Consider the following 20,680-nt stretch of genomic DNA (forward strand, 5'->3'; position numbering starts at 1 on the left):
ATGTTCTTGTAGCAGTATTGGTAAGTTTTAGACTTGTTGCAACACCACAACCATTCTTAGGCACATGCTAGCCACTCTTAGGAAAATGTAGTTGATCAGGCTACATCCGCCTAGTTTTGGCCATATGTCTCTAAGCCTAACTGTGTTGTTCAACAATCTTAATACTTTTGTTCTGTTCTAGTATGACGCTGACCCTTTGTATGAATGAATGTATATATATACTTAGTTAAATATTTTATTATTTAAAAGTATATATTCTTGTTCAGAGTGTTTTAGTCCCGATGTGTTTATAGTTTGTATATCTTTTATGGGTTGATATACTTGATTCACTATAAACAGTGCTCTGATACCAATCTGTCACACCCCAAAACCGAGAACGGCGGAATACGTTCTGGGGTGGAGGACGTCATGTACAGTATCATAACAAAGCATAATAGTAAAGACAAGCAACAACATCCATTGCATTAAGATAATAATAATTGTAATACAAACGTGTTCAGTACAAATGTTAGACACCAAAAATACAATCAAAATAAAGTGGAGTCTTATGGGTGCTCCGTCTTCTCAAAAGCTGCATCCGTACTTGTCTACTGATGACCTGAGAATACAAGTTATTTTGAAAACGTTGATCAGCATAAAGCTGGTGAGTTCATAAGTATTTAGTGTCATTTCCTGTATAGAAATATTCACAATTATACATTGTAAAAGAAAGTTTCGGTGTTTGAAAATGGTATGAGCCCTAGAAAACCCTATGTTTTCCAGAAAAAGTAGTCTTCACCAAGACCCGATGGTTTGTTTGTTCCTTTGATAATGTACAAGTTTTCCCAGTAGTTGTTAGTTTGAAAATATAGTTTTAGACTTTATTCATGTATAGTAATGAGAAAAAAAAATGTTTTACCCCAACAGTATCACTGTCGGCCATATGTAATGAAATGCAGGCTCCAGGTAGTATTAAATGTACAATACTCCTCAAGGAGTCTGTTGCCTTTAATTCTTAAAGTATTAATTAAAGGTTTGAATGTGAACTCGTACGTAACCATGCTGATTGACGATCAAATCCCTTTGACCCTCCGAGTCATATGTAGTGATGTGACATTTTGTCACCCCTGGGCCTAGGCGGCTCGGACTGTAGGTAGCAGTCGGGATGTGGGAGTGTCTGTCCCGTATAGATCTATACACATAATGCCCGCTCTCCCTCCAGGAGACTCTGCTTACGCGGTGATAGCACAAAGATGTGTCGTATCGAGAAATAGTATGCCACATTCTATTTTAGTAAGTTCTCTTGTATAGTATGTATTGTTCTCTTTGTATAGCATATAGTGTTCTCTTTGTATAGCATATAGTGTTCTCTTTGTATAGTATGTAATGTTCTCTTTGTATAGTACATAGCATATATTGACTCACAACTGAACTGACTCTGGTAGTTGTCATGGCAATAGCAGCACTGAGTAGTAATCCTTAACTATACCTATTATAGTTAAATAGTAATGTTGGTTGTATGTCCTTGATATTCAAAGGCATTGAACTGATATGAAAGCTTTTATATCTGACACAAATATATAAGATATATAACTAAGAATTCAACGAGAGTCGGACTAATAACAAAATACCCTAAGCCCACAATCAAACAAGAACATGAAATAAGGTGAGCTATTAGTCCTAAGTCCTTCAAGTCTTACTTATATAAATATATTGGTGTAGATATGGTTTGAGAATAAAAATTTGTTTAAACGAATTTTGGAAAAAAGTTTTATAGTGATTTAACACGAAAATGAATTTGGTAAGCATTTGAAAATAGTTTAATTGGCAATATAGTTGAAATATAGAAAACCCCTTTTTGGTGGTAAAAACAGTTAATAGTGTAGAAAATCCTTTTGGTTGCAAGTCATAATTCACATGCGATTGTTACTATAACTTATTTGGTTCAACTTGTATTCCCCCCATAAAACAGTTAAAAACATTTAAAAAGGTTCATTTAGGGGTATGAACTCACCTGTAGTGAGTGAAGTGGATGGAAACGCCGGGTAGGATGCTAGGTGTCAAGTGAGGACTTGAACACACACACGGATCCTATGTAACATGTAGTGATGTATAAAGTATCTAATTAGTTGTGTAATCACTAATTAAGTGAGTAAAGGCACTTTAATGTAAGAAAACACTTTGTTTCAAGTGTTAGAAGTGCTAAAGGTTGCATCTAAGGAGTGTATGGCCTCACTATGGAGTTTACACTTCACTTGGCCACACTTAAGTGTGTTTACGGTTGGGAGACCATTTCCCCCATGAGTTTACGGCCGTAAACTCATGGAAATGGTGAGTTTGTGTGTCTAAAGGTCTCATGCATCACAAGGAAGGTTCCTAGGATCAATTCTAGGGCTTGGGAAGTGATTAGGGTTCAATTGGGTACTCCCTTGGAGTTTACGGTCCTTGGACCACTTCTTGGGAGTTTACGGTCGTAAACTCTAGGGTTTACGGCCGTAAACCCTTGACCACTTCAACCATTTCATGTTTTAGGGTCCTAAGCTCATCTACACTAGTTTCTAGTTCATCAAACAAGCTAAGGAAGGGGTTAGGGGCACCAAAACACCATTTGAGGTGTTTACGGTTTTGGGTTTACGGTTCTTGAATGTTCAAGAACCGTAAACTCATGTTTATGGCCAAAAAGACATGATCTTGGGGTCCTTAGTCCATGCATGCAAGTATCTAAGCCATATCTAAGCATTAGAGAAGGTTTGGAAGTGTTTTGGGGCTTCAAAACCCTTACATAGGAGTTTACGGTTTTGGGAGGCTCCCCAAACCGTAAACACATGCATGTTGAGGCATTTGGATGATCCAACTCGAAATAGCATGAATACTAAGCTAGAAAATTCAAGTTAGGAAGATTACCTTTGATTTTTGAGGCTTGAAAGTGGTGTTCTTGAGCCAAACCCGATTTTAGGGAGAAAAGTAGAGAGAGAAAGCTCCAAGGTGGGAAAAGACTCTAAAGATGGTCACTCCACCTTTTTATAGTACTTGGGTTGGCTGCCAAGTGGGGACCCACCACACACTGTCGTTTAAACGGAGCTAAGTGTTTTTACCCGGTAAACTATCCGTAACCCGACTTAGATGCTTTTATTCCGTCATTAAATATATATTATTTTAATAACTCAAAATGAATTATTTTAATAAATAAAAGTTAACGGAAAATTTTAATAGAACCAACTTTTATTAACAGAAACGGGTTACAGTGACGGGGTAAATTTCGGGTTGTCACAAAAAATCTGGAGACATTATTTATACGGTACTATGTGTACTATTTTTACCGACCACAAGAGTCTCCAGCACATCTTCGACCAAAATATGAGGCAATGAAGATGGGTTGAATTGTTGAATGATTACGAATGTGAGATTCGTTATCATCCCAGAAAGGAAAACGTGGTAGCAGATGCCTTGAGCCGGAAAGAATATATTAAACCTCGCCGGGTACGAGCATTAACTATAATTATCCATTCTAACTTACCGCACAAATTAGAGAAGCTCAACTTAAGGCTCTAAAAGAAGAAAACATCAAGAACGAAGCTTTGCGAGGAATGGAAAAGCAACTTATACAAAAAGATGACGGAACGCGACACTTTATGAACCGAATTTGGACGCCTAAGTTTGGTGGAGTCATGGACTTGGTCTTAGAAGAAGCCCACACAAGTCCAGATATTCCGTACATCCAGGCTCTGACAAAATGTACTTATATTTAAAAGTACATCATTGGTGGCCAAACATGAAGGCTGAAATTGCTACTTATGTGAGCAAATGCTTGACTTCTTCTAGAGTAAAGGCAGAACATCAAAAGCCTTCAGGTTTACTTCAACAACCAGAAATACCTGAATGGAAATGGGAGCAAATATCAATGTACTTCATCACTAAGTTACCCAAAACTCTTAGTGGGTTCGACACTATTTGGGTAATAGTCGATAGATTGGCTATGTCCGCCCATTTCTTACCGATTAAGGAGAACGACAAGATGGAGAAGCTGACTAGAGTTTATCTTAAGGAAATTGTCAGATTGCATGGAGTTCCAAATTCTATTATTTCTGGCCGAGATAGTAGATTCACTTCACGATTTTGGCAATCTCTACAAAAAAACCTTAGGAACACGTCTAGATATGAGTACATCTTACCATCCACAGACTGATGGTCAGAGTGAGAGAACCATTCAGACTCTAGAAGATATGCTCCGAGCCTGTGTAATAGACTTTGGACATGCGTGGGATACTCATTTACCTTTAATTGAGTTTTCCTACAACAATAGTCATCACACCAGCATCAAGGTTGCACCGTTTGAGGCTCTTTATGGACGAAAATGTCGTTCCCCAATATGTTGAGCAGAAGTTCGAGATATGCAGATGGCCAGAGAACGTACATGCGATACCTTACACACTGCACCAGAAATAATCCACGAGACAACTCAAAAGATCGTGCAAATTACGGATCGATTAAAGGCAGCACGTGATCGTCAGAAGAGCTATGCTGACGTAAGACGTAAGCCTTTGGAATTCCAAGTTCAAGATAGAGTAATTTTGAAGGTCTCTCCTTGGAAAGGCATGATTCGATTCAGTAAACGAGGCAAACTAAACCCGCCATATATAGAACCTTTTGAAATTCTAGCAAGAATTGGTTCTATCGCATATCAACTTAAGTTACATCAAGAGCTAATAAATATCCAAAATGTTTTCCCCAACTAATTAACAGTTCCTCGTCCACAAGATAAATTTCGGGACGAAGTTTCTTTAACGGGGGGAGAATGTAACACCCGTCAAAATTAGGTTAATAACAATCACATGTGATTATGCCAATCATGTAATGTGATTTTGTTAAACTAGTAAAGTGACAAAATTACTATGTAGTTCGTGATAAATTCTAATACAAGTATGAACTTTTATGATACAACTCAAAGTATACGTCCATACGATTCCAAAAATATAGAGAACATCTAAATCTGACTTCGCGTGAAGAAGTTATGATAAATCGAACACTATAAAATCTCTATAATAAGAGGAATTTAAAATAGACTTAGAATTAGCTATTGGAGTCTAAAAGAAAGTCATAGTACTCGGAATTAGCTATGCATGCATATAAAGAACGTCAAAAACAGAGTTCGTATGCAAAAGTTATGACCTTCCGAAGATGCAGTTGTCTAAGGACATGACACGTGGCAGAAACTCCAGCTGCCTTAAGTCACGATGTGACAATCCGAAATTTCAATCTTGTACAAACCATTCAATCCAATCAAAGTCAGACTTGTTCCTGCTAACTTCTAGCACTATTTTGAGTCTATTTGAGCATTCCGAGCCTAGTATATCCAAGGAATAAGTGAATGGAAGTGGCAATTGAAGTTGTAACCCATCAAACATGCCATAATTCCTCAAAAGAGGAGTTTACGGCCAAGGGTCATGGGTTTACGGCCGTAAACACATGGTGGCCGTAAACTCCATGATATATATATGGCCCTTAGTCATTTTTCAGCCACTTTTCACTTTTCCAAGCCTAGAACTCGAATTCTCTCCCAAGGATCTTGAGACTTTTCCTCCCAATCTTCAAAAATGTAAGTAAATCCTTCCATATATGCGTTAATACATCTCTTCTCCTTGATTCACTCTTGATTTCATCCATGAAATCTCTTCTTTTGGGTAGATCTTCAAGTGTTCTTCATTTCACCAAGAACACCAAGAACACACACTAGTGTTTTTGGACTCTAACCACCCTTTCAAGCTTCCACTACGTAAGTACACTATCCTTAGCTTGTTGGATACTAGAATCACTTGTTAAACATCTAGAAATCGTGACCAGAAGGGTGTTTACGGCCAAGGCAATCTCCCTTGGCCGTAAACTCTATTTAATTGGTGCAAAGTTGCCACAACACCCTCCTAAGCCTAGAAACAAAGCCTAGAACACTTCCAAGATGATTATAGGACCTTAAACACACGAAATGGTACAAGACACCATGATTTTACAGCCGTAAACCCATGGGCAGTAAACACCATGGGCCGTAAACCCATGGGCCGTAAACTCATGGGGGTTTACACTTGGGCCATAAACTCCAATATGAGGCCCTACAACCCTTAGATGCAACCCCTTTGTACTTCTAACACTTGAATCAAAGTGTATTCCTTGTCCTAAGGTGTCTTTACTTGTTTAATTAGTTGTTTAATCACTAATTAGATACATATATGTGTCATTATATGTTAAATAGGATCCGTGTGTACTCAAGTCCTCACTTGACACTTAGCATCCTACCCAGCACTTCCATCCAAACCACTCACTACAGGTGAGTTCATACCCCTTAATCAACATTTGAAATGATTTTTAATGCTTTTATGGGGGGAATACAAGTTGAAACATTCTAGTTATTATATTAATCACATGTGATTAATAACTAGAAGAAATAGAAAGATTTTCTATTACTTTCAAATTGTTATCAAACTTATGGATTTCAAACACTTCAAAACATTTTAAACTCTTTTATATGCTAAATCCTTTATAAAACTATTTTTAACTTATATTATTGTCAAACTCATGTCTATACAGATATATTTATATAAGTAAGATTTGAAGGGCTTAGGACTGATAGCTCACTTTATTTCCTGTTCCTTGTTTGGTTGTGGACTTAGAGTATCCTGTTATTTTTCCGAATGTCGTTGAAACCTTAGTTATATATCATGTATATGTGTTTAGATATAAAGGCTTTTATTTCAGTTCAGTACCTTTGGGTAGCAAAGGCATACAAACAACATTACTAGTAAACTAGAATAAGTATAATTTAAGAGATTACTACTCACTATTACTAGTACAACGAAGCATACAAGAGTCAGTACGTTTACAAGTCATCACAAACATACTATACACTATATAAGAGAGCATACTATACACTAGTACAGAGAGAACATTACTACACTATGATATACTATACAAACATACGAATACGATAACTAGAATGTGACATACTATTTTCGGATACAACAAGACCGTGTTGTATCATTTTTGTAACCAGAGTCTCCTAGATGGAGAGAGGGCATTGTGTGTATAGATCTATATGGGACAGACACTCCCACACCCCGACTGCTAGCTACAGTCCCAGCCGATAAGGCCAAGGGGTGACAAAAATGTCACCTCGCTACATATGACACCGGAGGGTCATCATTTATTCAGTCGTCGATCAGCATGGTTACATACGAGTTCACATTCAAACCTTTAATTAACCGACTAGGGATTAAAGGCAAAAAGACTCCCCAAGGTGTATTGTACATTTAATACTACCTGGAGTCTGTATTTTATTACTTTATAGCCAGTAGTGTTACTGCTGAGGTAAAACATTATTTTCCCTATTACATTTACTTTGTGATCTTCTCACATATTCATAAATGTTTAAACTATATTTCGTTAATGATAGACATACTTGGGAAAATACACAGTTTTACACGGAACAAACATACATAACATTGGTGCCTTGGTAGAAGGCCACATTTAGTAGAAAATATAGGATTTTGTAGGAGATACTATTACTCACTACAAACATTTACATTGAGAACTTACAAACATTTTCTTCAAACTTACAAGCGTTTTCATACAAACAATGACACTAAATACTTATGAACTCACCAGCTTTAATGCTGATAAATTCTTTCAAAATAACTTGTATTCTCAGGTCATCAGTAGACAGGTAACGATGAAGCTTTTGAGAAGATGGAGCACATTGAAGACTCATCTCCTATTTTGATTCATATTTTTGGTGTCTTATAAACTATACAGAACACGCTTGTATTAAAATTATTATATTAATGCAATGGATGTTGTTACTTGTTTACTATTATGCATTGTGATGATACTGTACATGACGTCCTCCGCCCCAGAACGTTTTCGCTGTTCCGGTTTTGGGGTGTGACAGATTGGTATCAGAGCATTGTTTATAGTGAATCAGGTATATCAACCCATAAAAGATATAGAAACTATAAACGCAACGGGATTAATATACTCTGACCAAGAGTTTATACTTTTAAATAATAAAATATTTAAGTAAGAATACATACCTGCATTCATACTAAAATCATGGTCATTAGGGCAGAACAAAAGTATTACGATTGTTGAACAACACGATTAGGCTTATAGACATATAGTCAAACCTGGGAGGATATAGCATGATCAACTATATTTTCCGAGGAGTGACTAGCATGTGCCTAAGAATGGTTGTGGCGTTGCAACAAGTCTAAAAACTTACCAACACTACTACAACGAGAACATTAGAACAAAACATAAACCTAAAATACTATAGGAGTATTTTGCGTTACTATAATTACTTAATTGAGAACTAAAAAGGTCTTTACTAGTAGGGCAATAGTTGCTAAGTGGATACGCTAAGGTTACATGTGACTAAGGTGCTATAGACTTAGAATCTGTGACCTTTGCTTTACTTCCTGTTCCTTGTTTGGTTGTGGATTTAGAGTTAGGGTCACTTATTCGAAGGTCTATCCTGTTTTGGTTACATGTAATTGGTATGCACTATGCAAGTATTGAAGTAACTAGTAAAGATCATCTTATAATTATCTTAAGTAGTGCGTCTATTTTTATAAGATTCTTATACCCCTTTTCTCATGTAGATAACATGGTCGGATTCCATCCCCACGGCGACCCATACTTCCCAAACCAAGGCAATGCTGGATTGCTTGAAGAAGAGCCATAAGATGATCACCCAATCCCTTTGGATGATCACCTCGCAGAAGGTTTTTCGGATGGATCTGACTCCGAGCCAGAAGTCAACAACTTGCCCCAAGAGGTTCCAATCCCAAACCTCAACCCCCGGCCAACATTTCAAGGCCCCACTCCCTTGTGGGCAACAACCTTGAACCGTTGGAGTGATGAGCAAGGTCAACACTTACCCTTCAACGGAGACTAAAGCTTTTACAACATAAGCGAGGGAGGCTCAACTGACCGAGTCCTGCCCATTATGGTCCGCAGGATTGCTTGGAATGTAGAGCAAGGTCGAGTAGCCATCGACCGAGTCATGGAAGTTGATGCCAACTCTGGCATTAACACGGTCCACATTCGCCAACTCGAAGAGACTATGGAAAGGACTAGGAGAACCAACGAGGCCTTGCAGCAAGAACTGGCTGCATCCCGAGCCGAAGTCATGGAACTCCGAGAGCGTCAGAGGGCGCATGAGCGACATCTTTAGGAAGTTGTTCGTCAACTGGCAGATCTGAGGGTTCACCCGAGGGATACCCGTCATCGGTAGAAGATGCCTAGCCAATCTTTCTTTTGGTTTAAGGAATAGCCTCTCTTTTTGTGCTATATGAGGCACTTGTCTGTAAAATATTCCTATCTTTCAAGTACTCTAACTAGACTCCTAAGCTGTCAACATTTTCCCTATATGGTTTGATGTAAGACCTACTATTAGGTCATTTTTCCCAAACTCATTTACATCATTAATACCAGTAATATTGACAGTTAGCTAATCTATTGAAAAGTCTTTACTCTTGCGTTTCCCTACTCTATTGTGGTGTCTCTATTTCAATCATACACTCATTCTAGTGGTTAGGCTATGGCGATTTAGTCCATGGATCACTCTCAACATACTTACAATTGATTCTTACTACTGTCATCATCCCTATCAACTTTCAGTAAAAGATGCCGCCCCGCAAGCGTCCGACCAGAGGCACGCCTGTAAATCAAACTCCACCACCACCACCCCCTCCGCAGTTCGATGCGGTGATGTTTCAGGCAGCTGTGACCGCATCCATGGCCCAAGTAAATTCTGGTGGTGCTAGTGGGGCTGGGACGGGCACTAACTCTAGCCATGGTGAAATCTAACCACGTACACGGGAGTGTACCAATAAAGACTTCATCAGCTGCAAACCAGCGTACTTCAACGGAACCGGAGGGATCATTGCACTATCCCAATGGATCGAAAGAACAGAAGCAATCTTTGAGATGTGCTCTTGTCCTGAAGGAAGCAAGATAAAATTTGCTGCCTGCACCTTCACCGAAAGGGCCCTGACATGGTGGAATGGCTATGTCAAATCACTCTCACTGGTAGCAGCTAACGCTATGGGCTGGGAGACACTGAAGGATCTAATGGCAAAGGAGTACTGCCCGAGGGGCGAAGTTCAGAAACTCGAAGAGGAACTGTGGAACCTTAAGATGAAGGGTTCCGACATAGTGGCATATACGGCCAGATTCAGCGACCTAGTGACTCATTGTCCCAACATGGTCCCCACCGAAAGCAAGAAAATCGAGAGATACATCTAGGGTTTGGTGCCCCCGTATCGAGGAAACGTTCTAGCATCGAACCCTGCGACCTTTGATAGTGCCAAGGAATTGGCCCAAAGGCTTATCGATCACGAGGTCCATTCTCCTCCAACAACAACTACAACTGCTGTCTCAGCACCAAACAAAGCGGCCGACAACAAGAGAAAGCGTTGGGACCGAAAGAAGGGCAAATCAACTCAACCCTCTTCCAAGAACCAACAGGTTGTGGCTGTCCTTGCTGCCACAACTCATGTTGCCCCTGTACCAGCAAAGCCATATGCAGGGAACCTACCCAAGTGCACTAAGTGCACTTTCCATCACAACGGCCCCTGCCGGGAATTGCACTGCACCAACTGCAACCGGAAGGGCCATACTGTCCGGTTTTGCAAGGCGCCACCAAAACCCATCACCCAGGTCCCTGGTGCAGGAGTAAGTCAGGCCTGCTACGGGTGTGGCGAGACAGGGCACTTCAAAAGAAACTGTCCGAAAATTGGGAATGCGGGAGGAGCAGGAAGACTAATTGCTATTGGCCACAATGAAGCTGTGGCAGACCCCACAGTAGTCACGAGTGCGTTCCTCCTCGATAAATCTTATGCATGTGTCTTATTTGATTGTGGGGCAGAGAGGAGCTTCGCCAACCAAAAATTTAAACACTTACTTAATCAAGCACCGCAAGCACTAAAAGAAACCTTCGTCGTAGAAATGGCTAATGGCAAGACAGAGGGTTCTAACGAGATTTACATAGGTTGTACCCTCACGCTAGACAATCATTCATTCCCAATCGACCTCATACCCGTGGCAATCAAGAGTTTCGACGTCATTGTGGGCATGGACTGGTTGAGTCTTCATCATACCGATATACTATGTTTCGACAAAGCAGTCCGTCTAAACCTACCGAATAACAAAACCTTGTTGATCTACGGAGACAAACCCAGTACGAGCCTTCATATCATCTCAAGTATTCAAGCCCAGAAGTACTTGCGTAAGGAATATCGTGCATTCCTAGCGCACGTTGTCGATACGAGCCAGAAAACAAAAGACCTAAAAGACCTCCCCGTAGTATGCGACTTACCCGATGTTTTTCCAGAATAACTATCGGGTTTACCTCCCCAACGTCAAGTCGAATTCAGGATCGACTTAGTTCCAGGGGCTACCCCCATAGCCAAATCGCCCTATCGTCTAGCACCTGCAGAAATGCAAGTACTGTCCGGTCAACTTAACGAACTGCTCAACAAGGGCTTTATAAGGCCAAGCTTCTCACCCTGGGGACCACCGATCTTATTCGTGAAGAAGCAAGACGGATCGTTTCGTATGTGCATTGATTACAGGGAACTCAACAAGCTTACGGTCAAAAAAATCGTTACCCTCTTTCCCGTACAAACGATTTATTCAACCAGCTGCAAGGGGCGAGCTACTTTTCCAAGATTGATCTGAGATCCGGGTATCACCAGTTACGAGTGCTTGAGGAGGATGTTCCAAAGACATCCTTCCGAACTCGTTACGGACACTACGAGTTCGTAGTAATGCCATTCGGATTGACTTATGCACCCGTAGTATTCATGGACTTAATGAATAGGGTATGCCGTCCTTACTTGGATCAGTTCGTCATTGTTTTCATCGATGACATAATTATCTACTCTCGAAGTAAGGAGGAACATAGCGATCATCTACGACAAGTCCTAGGAACCTTACGATCGGAGAAGCTCTATGCGAAGTTCTCTAAATGCGAATTTTGGATCCGCAGAGTCAAATTCTTAGGTCACGTGGTTAGCGAAGAAGGAATCCACGTGGACCCCTCCAAAATTAAAGCCATCGAGAACTGGTCAGCACCGAAGACGCCTACTAAAATTCGTCAATTTCTAGGCTCCAAAATTACTGGTCAGCACCGAAGACGCCATCGAGAACTGGTCAGCACCGAAGACGCCTCCAAAATTACTATGTAGTTCATGATAAATTATAATACAAGTATGAACTTTTATGATACAACTCAAAGTATACGTCCATATGATTCCAAAAATATAGAGAACGTCTAAATCTGACTTCGCGTGAAGAAGTTATGATAAACCGAACACTATAAAATCTCTATAATAAGAGGAATTTAAAATAGACTTAGAATTAGCTATTCTAGTCTAAAAGAAAATCGTAGTCCTCGGACTTAGCTACGCGTGCATATAAAGAACGTCAAAAACAGAGTTCGTATACAAAAGTTATGACCTTCCGAAGATACAACTGTCTAAGGACATGACACGTGGCAGAAACCCTAGCCGCCTTAAGTCACGACGTGAAAATGAAGTTCACGACGTGAAACGTGTCCTGGGCACTAATCGGGGCTAGAAAACACATGTTAAAGCTACGGGGTGACTCATGGATGTTCACGACGTGACCCAAGGTATGCCACAACGTGAAATGGCTCAGAACAACCTATAAATAGCGATCAAAGCTCATTCATTCCTTACACCTTTTCCTTTCATTCTCTCTCGTTTGCGAAGGCCGTTTCCCTTCCCGAGCCTGACAACGACGAGCTTCTATCCGTTTAGATTCTATAGATCACGCTACTAGGGTGAGTTTCACGGCCCCACTTTCTAATATTTCGGGGAAAAACGCATGCTAAATATTGTATATACGTTATTATCATGTCTATATGATAGTATATTAGTATCAATGTAGATAGTTATAATAACCGAGATATAGTTGTTCTAAATATAATATTTTAAATATATACAACTATTATCAACTTGTTAGCATGTTATTATACTAATGTAGATCTTGAGTTATACTTAGGATTCTATATATATATATTGCGTGCGATATAGTTCCAGGTATGTTATATGTTGTTGTTATTGGTTTTATGTCAAGATAAAACCTGGTTTTACCTCAAGTAATAGCTGTTATACTGCCTAAATGTTATGAAGTTAGGAGTACTATTTAAAAGCATAGTCTAGTAACTTAGGGTTTTAGACATGAAAATCATTTTGTTGTTAGGACTATAGAATGTCGTCAAAGTCTACATGAGCTACCTAATTCATCAACTAATATTGGGGATCTTAGTGGAAGTCCTCTGACCTGTAACCGTTAATCCCGTATGAGCGAGGAAGTCGTGTATGAATAAGATACGGGTTGACAACCCCACTCGTGGTTGTTAATTACAACTCAAGACAAGCGAGTGACGATTCGTTCCTTTTATTTCTTATTGTTCCGGCGTCGATGAAGCGTGCGGTATTGTTTCTCATGGTAAATCATGAGTGTGTTTTGTCAGAGGTTTTGTTGTCAAGCAGTGGTTACAGACTCATGGTAGCAACTTGTTAGAATCATTATACTTTGTCGTATACAAGTATTAATGTTAAGTATAAGTTTCCCCATACTTATACCCTAGGTACTACTTGTATATTAAGTAGATAATTATACCTAACACACATACTCGTATAGAATTGAAATAGATTTATACGTAGCGGTTTTTACTCGTATAGAATTGAAATAAGATTTATACGTAGTAACTTTTGTTTGTATGGAATTACAAATACTTATATTTATAGTAAATGAGACTTATAGGTAAACTACTTATTTGGTAAGTAAAAATTTATACCCAGGATATATATACTAAACGTTGGAGAGTCAAAATGTCACTTTCAAAACCATACTTTTGAACTTGGGAAATGTATTATTTTATGGAGTCAAAACCTGTGAACTCACCAACTTTGATGGAGAGATGTACGAAGATGCACCATAATTCTATTGCAGGATCCGAAAATGGAGAGATATACGAAGATGCACCATTAGACTTTGATCCAACATATCCACCATTGGAAAAGCGGACAAGAAATCATCCGAAAGAGCAAGTCATTGGAAATCCACAAGTGGAATTTTGATAAGAGCTCAAATTCGTGCAAAGAATGAGGTACTGAATACTCATCAAAAATTTTGCATGTTTAATGTTTTTATCTCGAAAATTGAACCAAATAATGTTAAGGTTGCAATGGAACACTCTGATTGGGTTGTTGCAATGCAATCTGAACTTGCTGAGTTCGAGCGAAACAAGGTTTGGAGGTTAATTCCAAAACCAAAAGATGTTTCAATTGTCGGATTAAAATGGATTTTTAAAAATTAAACTGACAAGGATGGAAACATTAATCGAAACAAAGCTAGGCTTGTTGTAAAAGGTTATTCACAACAAGAAGGAATAGAATATGGAGAAACTTTCGCCCCTGTCGCAAGACTCGAGCAGTTCGAATATTTTTGGCTTATGCAGCTCACAAAGATTTCGATGTATATCAAATGGATGTGAAGTTTGCGTTTTTTAATCGAGAGCTGGAAGAAACTGTGTATGTGGAACAACCCACAGGTTTTATAAATGAAGAACATCCTGATTATTGTTATATTTTAGATAAGGCAGTTTATTGGTTAAAACAAGCACGTTGAGCCTGTTATGCAACTCTTACTTCTTTTTTGAAACAATCGAAATTTAAGCAAGGATCAGTTGACCCCAAATTATTTCGAAAGAAAGTTGGGAATCATCTAATGCTTGTTCAAATTTATATCAATGATATAATTTTTGGCTCTACTGACCCTGCTTTGTCTGAAGAATTCGAAAATCTGAGGAAAAGCAAGTTTGAGATGAGTATGATGGGGAAAGTCAATAATTTTCTTGGGTTGAATATTCGTCAAAACGGAGAAGGAATTTTCATCAACCAAGAAAAATATACCAAGAATTTACTCAAAAAATTTGGATTAACGAATAGTACAAAGTTACGAGTACTAATGGCAACTGGCGTTAAACTGACTCCTTCTTTAGACAAACCTGTAGTTGACTTGACTCTTTTCAAAAGCATGATAGGTTCATCACTTTATCATGGATGTTCGGATCATCAATAGCCTCCCTTTGAATTCATTCAATTGTCCACGGAGGAAAGAGCGACTTATGAGTTTCAAGAGTGACTTTGGCTATTTTGGACTCCTTCTCTTGATGTTCTAAATCCTTACAATGATGCAAAAGAATATCAACCTCCTTATCATGCTTCTTCCTAACTAGCTTTTCCCCTTCAGAAAGCCCTTCTTCTTCATCACACACCTTTTCTTTGCCTTTACTTGATGTAAAAGCTTCATTACCGTTTTAAGCATCAGTCTTCGATTTTTCTTCATGTTGTTCATTAGTCGTTTGCTTCGCCTCGGGTTCTTCCTTGTGTTCTTTGTCTCCCTCTTGTTTCGGAAGAGCATTGTTATTCGAAACACCCTCAAGCTGATTCAGCATCACAAAGACCGGCTTAAGTTTATCTGGAAGGTGTTGTCGAACTGAGACTGTGAGTAAGGGGTCTCGAGTCTCCACAAGCCTGTGCATGTATTGATTAATCTAAGAAATACAACTTTTAACAATAGTTTTCTAAGATTCCAAATCATCAAGATACTTGTTTGTATACTACAACATTACCGAAAGAACCTTGGCTTTCGCATTCTTTTTAGCCAATTTATACATGAGATTGTTTTCTGCTGCAAGATCATTCTGAAGCTTTTTAATCTTCGAGATAACAGATGCATTCAGTTCGGTGTTGTCATGCTTGATCTCATAACAGACGAGGGAAAGAGTTTCCTTTTCATTCTGCAAGAAAGTCCAAAACCCTGCAATAATTTTGTTCATGGCTTTGGTGTAGGAGTTAGTAGAGGTTCTGAACTCAGCCATAAATGATGTAACATCTTGGTGTAGGTTTTCTACTTTTTCGGTCATTTCTGAATTAGTTTTTTCTGAAGCTTGAATTGCCTTGGTCGAGTTTTCAAGGACTTACGCATTTTCCTTCGTTAGCATCTCAATAGTAGCTTCATGGGATTTCAACATGTACTCATAGTTATATGGGGATTTGGAAGACTCTAACAGAGAATCCAACTTCTCATTAAGCTGTTTAAATTGCCCTTTTGTCATCGGGAATTTATCATCATCACTAGTTTGGTTGATGGTGAAAGGGCTGAAAATAAAGTTTGTGATGTTTTTGATGGGTTTTGAGCATTCTAACACTCCTGTGGTGTACATGCAAGCCTAGATGCTTTGGATATATGTTTTCTCTATTATACATGAAACTTTCAATTTTCCAGTGCATCATCCTAACTAGCATACTATGGAGTATATACACTACAAAAATCTGGTTAGATGACTTACCTTTGAAATCTTAAGCCTTTAATAGCTTAACACCCCAAGTGTTATGCCTCAAATGCTTCACACAACACCACCAACAATGGAGGACTTGAGAAGAGATTGTCTTGCACACACAAAAATCGGCTAGCCCTCTTGTATCTCACTTAAGTGCTGATTTTTATAGCCATGAGGTCTCATATATAGTGTGACATAACTAGGGTTAGACCATGCAAACCCTAATGTGCATGACTTTCCACATTTCTTAGGCTCCATAGGTTTTAACCTCCATGGAGTATACATGGGTTTAGCCCAACATAAAGAACTATGGATCATAAGCCCACTTTATAAGAATAAATGATTTACACAATCAATCCCCATATATTTAATTAGTCTCTTTTGATCACAAAATTAATTCTAAATTAATTCTCGATCAATACTAATTAAATAATACGATTTCATATTAATATATTAGAACTTATAATATATTAATAAATCGTAAATAACCTTTTCTCAATTGTCCATCCTTCAAATTGTTCTGGTGCCATGCAACCCAAATGGACCATGCTACTCTCGGGTCAAGTACATAGCAATTATAGTTACGAGCTTAGACACTAAATCCAACAGTCTCTGTCACACCCCCAAACCAGGATGGCGAAAACATTCGGGGGCGGATGACTTCATGTAGTATCATAATAGTTGAATATTTGTAAAGAAAGTAAACACAACCATCATAAATATAATTTAAAAGTTACATTGTTGGATACAATACATGTCTCAAAATAAATTACAATATGATGAGTTAATAAGTTTTTTTACTGACGTCTAAGCATCCCTTCTCCAAAAGCTGATGATTTACCTGTATTACTGAATCCTTAAGAAATACAAGTAGTTTTGAAAAAGTGTCAACAATTAAGTTGGTGAGTTCATAAGCGTTTTTGTTTAAGAATAGAATCCTTTTTGGTGTAAAATAACCGAGTTTGTTCCTAGAAAATCCAATATTTTCCATATATGTGTGGTAGTTTGAAAAGGTTCCAAAGACTGAATGCATAAGTGTTTTCCATACTTGAAATAGTATAAGTAGATTTATATAAGTATATATAATCGCTAACGCGTTTAACAGCCCCGTAAACTGAGATGTATTAATACCCCATGTGAGTTTTTATAACCATGCTATTGACCCAGACTGCCTGTAACAACGTTCGTCAGGCGTTGGAATGATATGACATTTGTCACCCCATACCTGCCGGTCTAACTGTAGCTAACAGTTTAGGTGCGGGATTGTCAGTCTCATATAGATCTATACACAAATATCACACTCTCCCTACAAGAGATTATGGCTTATAAAACAGGACTTAATCTGCGAACTGAACGGTTCGATGAATTCAGATATCTCACAAAACTTGGTATCAACGGGTTTACGTATGGAAAGTCCATTTTCCTTGTGAAAATAAGTATTTCCTCTTTTCTTTCTAGTATGTAAAAATATCATGAATATTTCGTAACTATACCTATTATAGTTTTAAATAGGGTGTTCCGTTAGGATGAAAAATCTTGGTGTATTACCAACCTTGCATGAAATGTAGTCTTTAACTTTAGTAGTTACGTTATTTTATGTATATAACATTTATAGATAAGGTGTAGGTAAAACATTTTGAACTTATAAGTATTTCAACGTAGGTTTTTCTTATGTTTCACTTGTATTTCCCCCCCTAAAACATAGAAAAGACGTGAAAATAAGGGGTATGAACTCACCTGGAAAGTGTGGTGATTCGGGAAGCGTTTCGTTTCTAGGAAGGATTGTTCTTGACGAAACAACGGGTTTCTGGTGAAAAACCGGGCTCCACGCGGGTAGTACTTCGACTGGAAAGACTGTTTTTCTCGGGAACTTCGGGCGTCGGTACTTGCGTCGTGTGTTAGGGGTGTTACCGGGGCTTCGGGGTATAAGTTGCATGCAAAACGAGGCAAAAATGTGAGAGAGAGAGAGAGAGAGAGAGAAGTTTTAGCACCAAAACTCGGTAGCCCACGACATGTATTTATAGGGTGCTGGTCATCGGGTTACGTTGGGCGTAACTTCCATGTACGAGGGGCGTAATGCGTCTTTCATGCGTACGCTGGGCGTACGAAGATCTACGCGGGGGGTAGTTCGGATAAGCTTTGGTATTTGTGCCTCGAACTTCAAAAATTCATAACTTTCGCATACGAGCTCCGTTTTCGACGTTCTTTATATCCACGCGTAGGTGAGAATATGCTCTACAACTTTCGTTTAGACTCCGGCGGCTGATTTTGATTTGTTTTTAATATTATATTTTTAACGGGCCGGAACAGTAAAAGTTCGTTAAAAATCCATAACCTCTTCATCCGACGTCCGTTTTCGTCTGTCTTTTCGCCGCTGTACTACTATTGTTGGGATCTCCGATTCTTGTTAAGGTTGTGTCGGCTAAAAGTCGCTCGATCTCTATTTCGAGTTTTTAGCTGTCTACTACTATATCCGAAATTTAGAAAAATCCTAACTTCCTCATACGAAGTCAGATTTGGACGTTCTTTTTATGTACGTTTACGGTTTTACATAATCTATGACTTTCGTTTAGATACCTAAGGCTAAAAAGTATTTTATTGAAATTTCACTTTTTACGCTTAATAGTGTTTTACCGGTTTTGATGCGGATCTTTGATTGGTCATAGCTTCTTCGTTATAACTCAGATTTGAGTGTTCTTTATATTTCTGAAAATATTGACACGATATCTATCATTTTATGCAATCCAATTGAGACTTTTGAACATTTCATTTTTGACGCTATATTTATTATATCAAAAGTAGATTACCATACTTGACTTTAGGTCATTATATTGACTTGAAATATCGGGTTGTCACAGTCTCCCACTTGGATAAGTCTAATAACTATTACTGCAAGTATGATTTAAAACACCGAATAGCAATCGTAGCTCTTAAAAGCCTCTGTCGAACTGAGACGCTCCATTTTGGATAAGTGATCATATAATCCTCTGTTCTCAAGATATCAGCCGGACAAATACTTGGAACAACGTCATACTTATTGTCCAACAGTTTGTGTCCCGATTTCCGTTTTGTTTGACATAGAATTTAATCGAACATATCAATTTAGTTTTGACCGGGCCCAACACATAATTCAAAACAAAATCATCGAGGAGGCCAACATATCGCTTTTAATCCTCCAAGGACTAAAAGGAACAGATAAACTTCGACTCATATGCTTGTACTAACTACTCATCAAATTGTACACAATAGCACGTTTTATAGCATCAAGTTACTGAAGCGGTTCCGTACTATCAGTGCACAACCAACTCATAGTCAACAACTTATATGTCTAGGTTTGAAGACTTATATGATATTATCGTCTCACGATCACTCGAGATAAATTCCATGAAGAGATACAAGTGAGTGTGGGTTTAATCCAATACTCAGACCTTATGAGCACTCATGAATGTTGCAGCAAACTCTGCTATGTCTAATACCATTCAGACAAATCTACAAGCCAAATTCATGACAGTCTTGATTCAATACCTACTTCCAACGTATCATCGACTGTGGATAGTTTGAATAATATAATTATTCTTGAAGTCAAAACATGCAAAGTGAAACAATAGTAAATGATTGACATAAGATAGTACCATACTAGTAAATAAAAACACAGTTTATTTAAGCATCAAATGTCAATTACATTTCAAGTATTACAAGTTTCGAAAGCTATCTAATCAGTAAAACTAATATCATCCTTCAGCACAATGTGCCTCGCATGATGTAAATGTGTAACACCAGTCAAATTTAGGTCAAAAATAAATTGATCAATAATCGTAATTGGGATAAAAAAATTGTTAGAGATTGTAACAAGGTTTCCAAAAATATAAAGAACACTGAAATCCGAGTTATAACGAAGAAGTTATGACCAATCGAAAATCCGCGACAAAACCGGTAAAACACTGTTCAGTGTAAAAAGTGAATTTTCGATAAACGGATTTTTAGCCTTAACAATCTAAATGAAAGTTGTTGAATATGTTAAACCGAGAACGTTCATAAAAAGAACGTAAATATCTGACTTCGTATAAGGAAGTTATGATTTTTCTAAGTTTCAGTTTAACAGTAGACAGCTGAAAATTTCTAAGTTTCGGTTTAACAGTAGACAGACGAAAACGGACGTCGGATGAAGAAGTTATGAATTTTTAACGGATTTCCTGTCCCGGTCTGTTAAAAATAATAATATTAAAAATAAATTCAAAATTAGCCGACGAAGTCTAAACGAAAGTCGTAGAGTAT

Source organism: Lactuca virosa, chromosome 2 (assembly GCF_052849685.1).
Source record: "Lactuca virosa cultivar CGN04683 chromosome 2, Lactuca_virosa_CGN04683_v6, whole genome shotgun sequence".
Taxonomy (NCBI): domain Eukaryota; kingdom Viridiplantae; phylum Streptophyta; class Magnoliopsida; order Asterales; family Asteraceae; genus Lactuca; species Lactuca virosa.